At 42.2% G+C, this 14,844-nt stretch overlaps 1 protein-coding gene across 9 annotated transcripts in view; it reads right to left on the bottom strand.

Annotated features, from left to right (window-relative positions):
* Positions 1–14,844, bottom strand: part of MAP7 (microtubule associated protein 7) — a 182,323-nt gene that overhangs the window by 104,931 nt on the left and 62,548 nt on the right. The window lies entirely within an intron of this gene.

Here is a 14,844-nt window from a genome sequence, read left to right as displayed (position 1 = left end):
TTTGACCCCAGTACTCTTTCCTGCCATGGCGGGGGGTCGGACTAGATGATCTGCTCAGGTCTCTTCTGACTCTAGAAACTAGGAAACTATGATTATTTACTCTTAATTAGCATGAACTGCTATGAAACAATCACCAGGCACACATAAGCAGTAATTTAAGTGCAATGTTAGTGACATTGCAAAAATTTGGTTTTGCTTCTAAAATCCTTGATGGATTTGCGTAATATGCCTTATCTGGATCTATTCTCCTGTTACAGCAACAGATCTGCAAGACAGCTCAGAAAAACATGTCAAGTAGGTCAGCGACAGACATGAACAGGATAACTGGTGTGAAGCAGACATGGACTCGGTTATGAAAATTAAGGTCTAGGACTGAAATCTTTCCCTTTGCCCAGCCAACGAGTTAATTAATCTTATGCTTTACCCAGTATAACTACACGGAAAAATTGATTCCACTTTAAAAAAAAAGAAAAATACTTTTGGTATCTGCAACTCCTGTCTGATTTGCTTTTTGAGAAGACAGAAAAATGAATGAATGATGAGGAAAGACAGCAGGAGTCAGTGGTTTATTTATGACATGTCTTCCCCTAAAAGTAGCTTCAAGGGTTTCTTGTAGGGCTTACAGCAGAGGAGAGGCTTAACCTTAAATCACATTTTTTTCTGAAGGGAGGGGCCTGTCTCAGAGCAGATGTCCTCAGCCTTCTTCAAATCTGAATGGTTTGGAAAGCCATGAAAACAATAGATTTAGGTAAAAGCCCTTGGAATTCTAAACACAAAAACATTTTGCAACATGCCGGTATAAAATGCTTTACAGATTTACAAGCTTTTATCCAGGGCTGCTACTGTATGCCTTAAAAATCTTAAGGCATATCTATTCAGGCAGAGTTTAGTGCTGTTGGAAGTCTGCTTTATCAGCCGAAGAAAAACATTTCTATCTTATTTTTCTACTAACATTTTAAAAGAAAACAGAGTAAAAATAATGCTGTTTCACTTTAATTTTACGCAGGCATTACCCTTATATTATGATGGGAGACAAACAGATTACACAGCCAAACAGTCTCAAAGCCATGATGAATCCAAGGGCAGCTACAAGCAGTAGAGTAGTTTGGAATTTTTGGCTACAATATTATTGGTATTTTTACCTGCTGCACCAAAAAAAATCCTTTCAAAGCAAGGATGAACACAGAACATATATTTACATCATTAGCGAAGTGGAAGATGCTCATTCTTCTAAGATATACAAATAAAATGAGTCAAAATACAATATTTTTGCATAAAATGCAAATACATTATGCAAATTATGATTCTACTTCTAAAGAGAAAAGGAACACACAGAATACCTATATTGCATTTTAATTCAAGAAGGCAGAGCGGTAACACTGAGTAAAGATTACTGGCATTTTGAGAGGCCTGTGAATTTAGTTTAAATAAAAGTCATTCTTCTTGGAAGCTTGAAACTCAACTATCTCATTTTCATTTTTTTTCCTGCTTGTCTAAACATACAGATACCAGTTCACAAGGGCTAGCGTGCAAGTATTTATTGATTTTAGGAGAAAATTATAATAAATGCCACTTGAAATGAATCGGTGAGGTCATTCTGCTTTCCCTCCTTCAAGTGTCTGCATCACAAATCCGTATCAGAGTGCTATGTATTACTGTGTCAGGAAGTTTTAGTTCAGTTGAGAAACCGGAGATTAAATAGACAAAGATGTGCATTGCATCTCATCTCTGGACCTTACTCTTCAAGTTCCTGTTCGAAGCTTGGGATGGATTCAACAGGCAAGCCAGTACTGCTATTTTTTTGTAGTACTTACTCCAGGGATAAATTAATGACTTAACTCAGGGCTCTCTAACAGCCAGCCCACAAAAAGTTAATTTGAAGCAGCTGGGATCTCTGGGTCCCTCCTCACCCCTCTGGCTTCAACCTCTGACCCCTGCCCCAAGGGGTGAAGAGAACAGCGAGTGCTGGGGGAGCCATAGCCCAGAGAGCTGAAGGTGAAGCCAGGATGCCTGCCTGTGGTGCCGCTGGAAGAGGGAGGGGGGTATATTTGTTTGACTTTTATGCACTTGGATTTTGGCACTGCCCGTTCAGACCTACTGAACGCGAACCTGTGCTCTGACCAGGCGACTGCACAGCAAACCAGAATGCCCCAGGCTGAGTACATCTAAGTAAATCCTGAAGTGCTAGTTGCATAAACAACAGGACTAAGGGCATTAGATAGAGGAGGAGAAGGACCTTCCTACCTTTTAGCCTCTTAAGTCAATGGGTTGGGCACTTGCCCAAGATCTGGGAGATGCAGGTTCTAGACCAGTGGTTCTCAACCTATTTGCCATAGTGGGCCACACTTGCAGCTCTCAATTTATGTGGGTTGTACCCCACAGTGAGGGGGCCCCCAAATGCCAGGGCTACAGGACCAGGGCCAGGGCTGGCTGCTCTCTGCCCTGTCCAGCAGCGTCCGAGCCCCAGCTGCCGCCTGCAGCAGGAAGCGGCGGTTGCTGCAGCCAAAGCAAAGTGCGGAGCCCAGCTTCCCGACCCCCGTAGGTGGCACAGCTGAAACGGAGCCCAAAGGAAGGAGGGTGGATGCGGGCTTTCTGCTGCAGGCTCAGGGCTTCCCCCCAGGGCCTCCGTGGCCCAGCAGGTGGGACTTGGTGCTGGTGGGTAGGGCGGCTCGGTGCCGCTACTAGGAGCCCCGCACATGCAGGTAAAGGCATGATGGCATCCAATATGCGACTCAGAATCGCACCTCCTGCCATGCCCCACGTGCCTGGCAGGAGGCACAAAATGTGGGATCAGGCATTCGAGTCCATCATGCCTTATTGCTGGTGCAGGGGGAGCCAGCTGCTCTCATGTTAGCACACATTTTCCAGGTCAAAATTTATAACCGACTGGAGCTTTTTCTTGTGTGATAAGTACTTTGCACCTGTAGCTGTTCTCCAGGTAGTTCTGCAGTTAACCAGGTAACTGCACAATACCTGTACCATGTAGGGGGACCATAATGGGTGACACCAAAAGTAAAACCTGTAGCAATCCACAAGAAGACTTGGCTTCCTCGCGTTTGCTAGTCAGTTACTTGCCACAAGAAAATATCTTTTTTTCTTCATTCTGCCTTTCAGAAATAAAGTGTATATTATATTCTAGGGCATGTTGCTTAAGAGAAGAATATGATACTCAGGTCCCTTTCCAGCCCTCCTCCTGAAGCACCCCCTGGGTAAATCTCACCACACCCCCTGCGTAAATCCCTGTGCAAAGTCATTTGTTTTGCCATTGGGTGAAATAGAATCCCAAATTCTGTGCAACTTTCAAAAACAAACTATGTCGTGGCAAAAATGCCTGGAAAAGGATGAGTGCCTTCAGGGAGCCACAGGGAACAAGCCTTTTCCAGATTACTGGCAGCCCTCAAACCACAAATGGCATCTCTCAAAGCAATAGGCTACCTAATCTTCATATTCACAGAGGCACTAGGCCTTGCAATGAAGTCATATGCCTGCTGTACTTCAAAATAAATACAAACCACATTATCACTGCACTGAATAATACGGATTATAACATCTGAGGTTCATTCACTGGCAACTCTACCAAAGTTGCATATGCCATCATGGCTTACAGTGCCCCTCTGCTGTTTACATTGGAGAGTCTCTCTCTCGCTCTCTCATTTTAGTTAGTCTATAAAGGTACAAATCTGACCTGCCTTCTGCTTGACTTCAGACTAAACCCAGCTATCCACATCTCTCTCTACATGCCGTTTAACCATATGAAGTTGTACTTCAAGAGTTGGCACCATGTATATAGCAACTCATATTTGGGTCAAATACTCCTCTGTGGGTACCCAAACACCAGTGATAGCTTTGAATGGACCCCAGCAGACACACACGCTGAACAGCATACACTACTATGAATAATTTGCATGCTACTTATGCTATCAAATATAAAAATTGCAACAGAAAGAACATCACTAATGTTGCTACACATTGTCTGCTGGGCTTTTCAAATTACATTTAAATATTTGAAGGCATTTAAATAAATAGATCAAAACAGTAGAGTGCTTTGTTGCAGAGTGCCTTATGCTGCACAGATTTTTCTTTTGGAGACTTTGCTTTTTAAACAAAGACCACAAATGTAGTGATAATAATGTACAACTGACATTTAACTATTATCTTCAGATAAGCATGCCCTTGTAGGTGATTGTACCACCTCTGGGAGAAGTCTGTTCCAGACTCTGGACACTTGAGTTGTAGAGAAGTTTTTCCTTATGTCTAATCTAAAGCAGTCTTCTAGCAATTTATGACTTAGTCCTAGTCTTCCCCTGGGAAGCCCTGATGAACAGATGTTCTCCCAGTCCCTGATGTGTCCCTTATATATGTGTAGGCTGCCACAAAGTCTCCACTGAGTCTTCTCTTCTCTAGCCTGAACAGACCCATGTCAGTCCCTCATCATATGGCCTGCTCTCCATACTTCCAACTATATGCGCAGACCTCCTTTGGACTCTTTTAAGCCTCTCCACATCTTTACTGAAGTAAGGACTGGATGTAGTACTACTCCAGCTGCCGAGTAAAGTGGGAAGATGACATCTTCAGTCTTGGACTAAGCCCACAAGAGCAAGACATAATGGTTTTTTGCCATACAAGGGGGAGAAACTTCATTAATAATGAGAAACTTAGATTAAAGCTAAGCTCAGATATGTCTTGCTAAACTTCTGCCATGCCTCTAGCAGCAATGTAGATGTAGCCTTAAGTAGGTCTTAAAGTTATCCCAGTAATACCACTTAAATGCCAGAGACTTTTTATTTGGCAGCAAGATTAACCTCTTTAACACTGAAATACCAATAAAGGGAAGCAAAATCATCATCACTTGGGGTATTTCTATGCAACAAGGTGCAGAACTGGATAGAGATATCTGAGATACCTTTGAATGAGGTAGCTTGGGTACCAGAATCAGTAAAGGTGCATTTGCACAGTGCTCCCCCAGGGACAATGAGCCATGCTGAAAATCAAAGTAGGTAGATGGAGGTCTTGATGCACAGTTGTGAATTATGCCACATAAACTGACAGATCCTCAAAGTGCATATGTTGAGACTGGCTGGCTCTCTCAGTTCCGTTCTAATTTAGCCACAAGCTCTCATGTTCAATACTGGTGATGTAGATAATGGGGAAGGGTAATTTGCTCCAAAGAATGAATTACTGAGTGAAACTGTATGGCCTGTGTTAAGGCAGCATGTTAGACTAGATGATCACAGACATCACTTCAGCCCTTCAAATCTATGAATCTGTGACTAATGCAATACCGACTCAGTATGGCAACAAGTTCTTCCAAAACAGGGGAAGAAGAAGTTAAGAAAAACTAGGGCTCATTAATGTAACCCATTTTGTGAATAGATTCTTTGTTCTGAACTGGTTAATGGCAAGTTGCCATTTAGATGCAAATATACAGGCCACAGTCTAATTAGTCAAGAACATGCCCCGCTTCCTCGGGCAAGATTTTCTGCTAGCCTGCACTCTACTTTGTCATGACAGTTCAATGGAATGGATGCGGTAACCGCTCCGAGCAGGTACACAGTTCCATTTTCTGATTCTCCTCCTCTTATACATAAAAGATAGGGCCTGTTACCTTCAACTACATGAGACAAACATTTAATGGGGCACAAAACGCATAAAATCAGAAACACTGGAGCAAAAGGAATATTTTCCAACAACTGCATCGCTGAAAACCGGGCTGAAATACAATGGATGTTTTCACATTGTAAAGCAGCATCATGCAATATATCTGAAACCAGGGTCAAAAACAAATCTCTACCAAGAGAAAACGATTGTGTTTAAAGAGGCACACAGTAAATACAGCTGTTAGCAGCCAAATGCAGTTTTAAAGTAATACATTTTAGTCCACGGGCTCTTGTGAGGTTGCTTTAGACTTTGCTTGCTGGATAAATTCCTCATTTACCGATCCTGCAGTGGAACATTGCAGGAAACTGGAAAAATTCTTCCATTCATTTATATCAGGTCAGATTCATCCACTCAAACGTTAAAAAGTATACCTCCCTAGGCCCTAGGAAAAGTAAAGGGAAATAACCAGAGGAGGCAGATGGTGCCTGTTGGGAGTAATCTCAGCAGAATCTAAAGCTAGATGCTTACCTATACTACTGTATTAAGTAAACTAAATGAAACGAGACCAAAAATAAAATGACTAACTATTTTGCTGGTGAAAAAACTGACAGAGCTGGGCCATGGAGAGGTCCACAAAGCAGTTTTATGAAGTAGCGCGTGTGTGTATATAAAGCAGTCTGAGCTCTGCAGGCTATGATCTGCTGTATAAGAAATAGTTGAGAGAACCAGGTATGCTCCATTTGGAGAAAAAAAAAAAAAAAAAAGACTAAAGGGCAGAGGGAAAGGATAACAGCTTGTAAACATTTGAAAGGCTGCCATAAAGAAGGAGAACAACTGTTTGGGTTTAAATGTGATACTAAAGGATTACAACATACAAAAGCTAGCTGTAAGAATTTCCCATAAAAAACAGTAGTCACAATTCTACCAAAGGCATCTCTTCGGGGTGGTTTAGGAACAGCACATTCTCCATTTGTGCAGAGGGTTGGACTACGAGACCTTCGAAGGGCCCATCCAACCCTATGACTGTCCGGTTTTTAAAAGGGACACGCATACTGTAGGCATCCCCTTCCTTGCTCCACCATTCTGAAGAGGACACCTGTAGGGTTGAGAGGTTAGTTCAGCTAAAGCAATTTAATCTGATCCATCTGCGACCACAAATGAGGCTAGCAGTTTTAATATTGCTTTTAATCCCGGGAACCAGGCTAAGATGGCAAACTATTCTTAAATATGCCACTGAAGAATATGAGAGTGTAAACTATTTCAGTAACAGTGGATATGGGATTAATCTGAACCAAAAGGTGCTTTATCAGTTATTTTCCCAATAAAACATCAGAACCACATTTCTATTACTGCTTGGATTGATTTGGAGAAATTAAACACAGACAACATGCATTGTGGTAAATAGGTATCTATTTTTTTCCCCATGTTCTAAAGATGACTTGGCTGGTCTAATTCCGACAACTGGATTTTATGGAATATTATTACAGCTGACTTTTGAATGTTATAACTATTTAATGATAATCTTTAAGTTGAATACTAAAAGGGAGCTGGAAAAGCCGGATATAAAAACAACTAAATGATACATTTTAAAGCATGATTCTGAGGCTGATGCAATTCAAAATAAGTAAGATAATACTATCATCCTAAGGCATCTAGAAAATGCTGACTGACTTGTCACTCAGCCATGTCACTTTTTTCTTTTTTAAAGCATGCACTACCATTTGAGAACACCAGAAAGCCATGATTTGTTAATGTGGCATACATAATAATGGGAAAGACAAAGCAATTCATTTTGGCAAGTGGGCAAAGATCCTAAACACTTTGTAAGATCAGAGTTTAGAACAAGAAATGTAAACTATGTAGGAAAGGTCTAAGGCCAAACCTTGTTAAAGATAACACTACTATTAACAGCACAGAAGAAACTGTTTTACAGAGAAAAGAGTGAAACTGATAATCTCAAGTGGAAGCTATCACAGTCTATACGATACTCTGCTTGCTTAAAAATCTCCATCACTTGGAAAATTTAGGTGCTACTAAAACAAATGGTTGTCTGGGATGGGTTCAACAAAAGGGTGGTCCTGCCTTGAGCAGGGGGTTGGTCTAGATCAGTGGCATTCAACCTTTCTGGGCTGGGGGCCAGATGAGTAGTACGGGGGTCAGTATCCGAGCTGGATCCAGCGCACAGAACTGGTCCATGGGTCTGATCCATGGGAGGGTCAGGGTGCGTGTGTGTGCTAGATCAAGCCCATCACCCTGGCCCTGGCTGTGCTGGATTGGGTCTGCTGCCCAGACCCCAAATGCCAGCCCGATCCAGGACAGGGGGTCATGTCACCTGGCTGCAGGGCAGTGGAGGCAGCATTAATTACCACTGCTCCCCTGCCACCAAGTTTATGGGCCCAGGGGCCAGAGGTGGAACACTACTGCTCTAGATGACCTTCGAAAGTCCCTTCTAGCCCTACTTTTCTATTATTCTAGGAAAATATTCTTTCTAGCATTTCCTAACTTGCAAGTATAATACCGTTTCTGCAGTTTTCTGCAGCTATTTTTTAGAAATTACAAAATTTACAAAAATAAAAATTACAATATTTTTGTAAAAGTCACATATAAATGAAAGAAAGCCTTTAAACAATTTATACAGGATATTTATCAATCCATCTCTATTTATTTATAAAAAATATTTTACAGATATTTAATTATTAATACTTGATTGTTTTGGCTAGCTTGCTGTCGGAATTCATTGCTTCAGGTACATTCATGTCATTACAAAACATACTTTTTCCCCCCATTTTAGTAGCTGAAAAGAAGAGCTATAGTTATGGAATCTTGTATAAAACTAAATGAGCCTTTTCTCCATACTGTCAAAAAGACAGACAAGAATAAATATTTGTTCAGACCTTTTAAAAAGAACGAATTCTCCCTGGGTGCTCCATAGGCAGTGTGAACACTTTAATCTATTACTGTGTATTTATGTTAGCTCTGTTTGCAGCACACAAACATTTACCATGAGGAGTCGAATTTTAGTACGGTCCTTTTATTCACAATGATTAAGTAAATCATTTCAAGTCCACGCACGTTTCATTTCAGTTCCCTGGGCCTAGGTGTCTTCGTTTTTTTTCAAACATTTATGAGCTAGCCATCTTGGTAATTAACTTGTCCAATTGCCATAATTTTCAGCTCTCAGCTTTAGGAGAGTTTGATTTCACTTTCCCCTGGCCCCAGGTCTCCAAGGAAACCACTTTTCTCTGACCAACTAGCTGGTACTCTAACAAGATCTATGACTAAAAAACTAGTTTTTGAAAGATACAGCAACAACTAGTTTTCAATGATCCTCAAAAATACTTTTTTTTAATATAAGTTAATAAATGCAAGAAAGGAATACCATAAAAAAGCAAAATCCCAACAATTCCATATACGCATCATCATAGATTTTCTTTGGCATTCTTGTCCATCATAGTAGCTTTAATTTAAAGCTGATAAATAGCTTCTCCGTCATAGCTTCAAAGAACGACTAGTGAAGCTGATTATCACCATCATGTCTGGATAGCTAACTTGTTAATTTAGTAGCAATCTACCACATGTGATGACTGGCTGTACACTGGCTAAGACAAAGAACTGGAAATCCTTCTGAGGTGCCCTCTACAAGTTATATCTACTGCACAATTACATTGTTAATTGTGCAACACATTTAGACTAGCTATATGTGCAAGTTAACTATCGTACCTTAAAAAGGTCAAACCAGCTACAAAGTTATTGCTTGAAAATGTGTAATAACTTTATAGCTGGTTTCTATCCAGATTTGAAATTTGTACATGTGATCTCCCAGCCATGGAGTGCTCCAAGCACCCCTACAGCTGGAAACCACAGCAGTGCCCCAGGCCTGCAAGGACTGAGAGTCTCACACCGAACAAGGCTCGCAGTCCTGGCTGCCAATGGTCCCTCAACACCAAAGGGGGCTCAGCCGTAGAAGCCTGCTTCTTGCAGACTTATGGGGAGTCTAGGATCTGGCTCCCCCCACACCAGCAATAAGGCATGATGGGATCTAATGCACAATTATGTAGATCATACTTTAGATCTAATCACACCTTTACCTGCACGTGTAGATGGAGCCTTATATTTATTGTTTAACTGCCACGCTTTAAGGCTCTTTTGTAATTACTGCCTTTCTTTTATTAGCAATAAAGGTTATTGCAGTCAGAGCTGCAGCCAGGCATTTTGGCACCCAATGCAGGCCACATGCCAAACACCCTCCCACACACAATTACATAATGCTGTTTCCATTTGATTTTGGCACACCCCCCTTCACTATGAGAGGTCACCTGGTGCCAGTGCACCACTGGCACTGTCCTGCTTCCTTGCCCATTTGGGCATGCCACTGTGGACATATCCCACAGCACCTGAATATCTGTGCTGCAAGTAGAAAGTGAAATGGCTTCTCTGCAGACCACACACTTAGGTTTACTACTTTACCCCAAAGTACCACCCTTACTCAGACACATGGTTGAGTACAATCATGAGTCCAATTCATTCACAGGGCAAGATCCAGGGAAAAACAATATCTAACCCAGGGAAAAACAAACACAAAAACTTGAGGCTCTGAATTATACAGTGAATGATAATCCTCTGGCTTAGTTAATGGCTTTACATTTGCCTGTCCTATTGTGACGGACATTCTGGTGGCCACCATCAGTAGATTTCTCAAGCAACAGCAGTGAGATCTCCTGGTTCCACTATTCAGGAGTAATACAGTTTCTTGACTTGAGAAAATCTCTATCCGCTTATAACAATAAGGATTCTTTATACAACAGGAAGCAAAATGTCAAACTCATCACATACATCTATCTGAGCCTTTTTAAAAAGACACCAGTTTTGGAAATTAAAAAAGTACCAGCCAGCTGCAAATTTCATTAGTGCTTACCTGCTGCTGTGCCAGCCTGACAATCCAAACAGCAAAGTCACCGGCATTTTCAAACTCCAGTTTAATGTTTTGCTTTTTCTTAATAAAAGGCAAAAGTCAAAAGCTGATGTAGCCAAGAGACAGCAGTGTGTGAAGCCAAGTTTAAACCCAGACTAAACCACCAACCAAAACAGTATTTTAAAGGTGCAAACAGTTATTGAGTATCATTATCATTCTCAATAAAAATAATAATAATAGTAACAATGACTAGCCAGGGGTCAGACAAGCTCATAACGCTGAGCACATAAAGGAGGTCTGATATATCTGTCTGCCCCACATTGCTATGCTTCCAACAGCGACCTGATTAGAAGAAAAACCTATTACATGCATGGAGTATGCATTTGTTTCATTTAGAAATAAACAGTCCCAGGTTAGCTTCCATTGACTGATATGGGAGCTGACACACGAAACACCTGCCATGCTGTAAGTCCCTCCCACCCCTGTTTTCATTTCACATAATTTATTTGTCTGTTTATCCCCAAAGAGGCTGTTCAGATAATATAATAATTAGCCTATTTGGAAAGGCAGCATACTGCAACATTTTCTGATCTTGGGCTGGGTTTCAGGAAACGTGGGTTCTGTCAGCCAGCTCGGCCACTGGCCTCGAGCAGATCATTTGACCTCTCCACTTCCGTTTCTCTTCTTGCCTAGTGCCTGCCCCGTGTTTGAGGGTTGTAAACACTTTTGGACAGAGATCATTTCCTATCTTGTGTCTGAATAATGTCTAGCACTGTGGTTCTCAGCGTTTTCGGATTTGAGGCATCCCTCCACAACTTCTGTGAATTGAGTGGCACCCAGCTTCAAAAATGAATTGATATGTTACTAGGCTTATTCTCTTTGCAGAGGGGCTGGGCAGTAGGGGTAAGGGTTTGTTTACACAGGGAAAAGGCTGAGCCTGCATTTATCTATTTATCTTATCATCTCCTCACATCTCATGAACATTTCAAAGGATTTGGCAGTACCCACAGGTGAGAATCACTGGCCTAGGACAATGCAGTCTGGGCACGTCTACACGTAAGATTAAGGAGATACAATAAACTCCAGCACATATTGTGTTGATTTATTGCTCCCGGGTGCCATGTTTGTGTGTACAGCTGGGACCACAGCACACTGAGCCAATTCAGACCAGCCCCAATTGGCAGAAGGACATGGCGGGTCAATGCCAGCCTGGGGTTGCTCTGACCCAGCTCAATGTGCTGCAGAGGGGCTGGCCGGGGCATGAGAGTGCTCCAGTGTGGGGCTAGCCAGCAGGCAGTCCTCATGCCCAGCCAGCCCCATCAGCATCTACACTGTGCACTAAGGAATGTTGCCGTGGGTAGTATTTGCATTTACAAGTACTAACACATGGTGGAGTTGATTAGTTTCCTGCGATGTAATAGGGCTGCACATGTAGACGATAAGATTTTGTTGTGGGGACTAATTAGGCAGCTCTTCATCTCATGTAGATGCGCCGTCTCAGTCTTCTTTGGGACCTCCACTTTAACAACAACAGTAGCAATCATTGGACTTTAACCAAAAACAAAGCTAAATACTCACAAAAATTGTCTGGCCCAGTGATGAAGAGTCCACAACTTCCCCAGGCAGTCTAGTCTACTGCCTCAACTGTTTCACAGATTCTAGGGTTGGAAGGGACTTCCAGAGGGCCGTCAAGTCTGACCCCCTGCCAGGCAGAAAAAGGGTCACCAAACCTCGGATCATGTGATCCCAGCCAGGTGCCTGTCCAGTCTCCTCTTGAAGACCCCCAAGGATGGGGCAAGCACCACCTCCCTTGGGAGCCCATTCCAGATCCTGGGCCTAACCTGTTCTAACACTAAAGTTTTTCTGGATACCAATTTAAACTTTGCTGCAACTTCAAACTGTTGGTTTGCATCCTCCTCTGTGCAGCAAGAGAGAAAAGGTGCTTTCCCTCTTCATGGCAGCCCTTCAAGTATTTGAAGACTGCTTTCCATCTTTGTTTAAACAAAATATGTTATTGTTAACCTGTTAAATTAACAACTTATAACTGTAGGCTCTTCAGGACAGAAATTCACTTTATTCTATTTGTACAACATATAATATAAAGGATCCAAATCCCTACATAGCCATTAGAGGCTAGTGCATTTAAATAGCAATAAGATAATTAGCAGGGTTTCTTCACCTTTGTTGCCCAATTCTTACAAAGGACTGAAAGCAAAAATAAACAACTGAACTGTAAGCATACAGAATGCTAGGTATTTGCCTATGTGTGAGGATAACCCAAGAATAGTTCAAAACGGCTAGATATATTCAGACTCGAACTTAATTTGCATTAACTTTAAAAATGTCTACATATTATTCAGTGCTCGGTAAGACAAATGTTCTTCCTCAACATCTTGAGCCTAAATCAGAGAGCTTGCAAGCTGATACAGTAAAGAAGGCAGATTTGGATCTGTGATGACTAAAGCTGTGGGCCAAGTGGCAGGACTTCACAGCTGTACAGGAGCAAATGTACCCTAACAAAGTTTGACACAAGCACACGGAGCTTTGAAATTTAACATGGCACCTAACAAAATCCATTAGGATGTAGGAGGCTGATACCTGAAAGGTTATGGGAATCTCTTAGAATCTCAATCCTGCCTCTTTTTTAGAAAAGCTCACCAGTGCTGTGTCCCTCAGGAGTTCAGCTTGCCAAACATCATTTGCTGCCCAGACCTCCCTTGGTGATATGAAGGAAGTTGCTGTGTACTACTTTATCAGATTCTAAAGCAAAAGCTGGTATATCCAGTGCAAAGAGGATCCTCCTATGATACAGGGCTAACTAGAGACCACCTCTCTGCACACAAGCATAAAGAGCATTGAGAGATATGGATTTGTCACAACTCTTGAGTAGCCCACTGGCTGTTCTAGTTTATTACAGGATGAAAGGTCTTGCTTATAGAGATCCCAGAACCAGACAATGCAAATGTGCTTTATGCCCTATTTGCACCACTCCCTGCAACTCTGCTCAGCCACACTTCTAATTAAGAAGTCGAGATTTTGCCTGGTTTTAAATACGTTGCATTATTCTGATTATATAGATTCAACATAAAACTTATTAATTGACTTCTATTGTCAGTCATGCCTGAGGGTATTGCAAGTGTTCTCATTGGAAGACAACATGTGTATGCAAGAGCTACAAGGAACTCTAAGTGATTAAAATTAAGCTTGAGCTGAAAGTTAGCTGTGAATATGCTAGGGCTGGAGGGATGTTGTAGCCATGATAGTCCAGGCATTGTGCAAGAAGCCAGGATTTACAGTTTACAAAAAACACCTTCAAAAGCAAGCCTGGGAATGCAAATTCACAAGCTGACTGGACACTATGAACCAAGGATCAAACACCAATATTGACTTTATGGCATGCTACAATCTACCTGATTTCTGAAAATCTTTCTTCATGTGACAGATGATAATGACTCCCCTTACATTTTGAAAGGTCTTGATCTCCCCCTATTAGTATCAAGCTATCTTTTATTCTGTTAATTCTTTGTATGCTACCCTTGGGGAATTTATCTTTTCTTTCCTTTCACAGCACTATACACTGTTCTTGCTTTTTTTCCCTTAGACCAAGGGTGACCAGACATCTTAGTTTGTCAAGGACACTCCCAGATCTGGTAGTATGTGCCACATGTGGGTGAGGTAGCACCTGCTCTAGTCTGCTCACCTTTCTCTCACAGCAGCAGCGATGCCCGCCTGCACACCATGGCATTCCACCTCCCCGCCGGACTCCAGCCTGGGACTTTTGACCAACTGGCCAGAACCAGGCTACAGAAACTGGGAGTTTCCGGGCCAAAACAGGACATACCACCACCCTACTTAGACCTGATAAAGAATGCTTACCTAGCATTCAACATCTTGTCTATCTCAACCATGCAGCTGGTTCAATAAAAGGTACCAACTACAAAAAATCCTTGCCTCTCTCTCTTAATAGAGTAGATTTATTACTGAAAGCCCAAACCCTGCTATTCAAACTTGGAGCACATACTTTAAAAATAATTATTCCAAAGCTTTTCACTCCACCGTGTCAAAAACAGAGTGGATTCTCTCTGCCAATGGCCTAGCACAGGGGTGGGCAGGAGCCACACCAGCAGCTCCAACTGCGCCCATGTGGCACAGCCTGAAGTGGCACCCGCAACCCTGCCAGGCCCTGGCCTAACAGAGCACAGATAATCTGCAGTTCCTGGCCCTCTTCCCCAGCAGTCAGGATGGCCTCTTTAACAAACTTTTTTAAGTTCCCAGCGGAGGGAACCTTACCTGAGCTTCAACTTGATGGGGGCTGGGATGTCTGATCTGCAAAC

This window comes from Crocodylus porosus, unplaced genomic scaffold (genome assembly GCF_001723895.1).
Source record: "Crocodylus porosus isolate Cpor-Errol unplaced genomic scaffold, CroPor_comp1, whole genome shotgun sequence".
Lineage (NCBI taxonomy): Eukaryota > Metazoa > Chordata > Crocodylia > Crocodylidae > Crocodylus > Crocodylus porosus.
The sequence above is the reverse complement of the archived record's forward strand: the minus strand, read 5'-3'. Positions and strand labels throughout refer to the sequence as shown.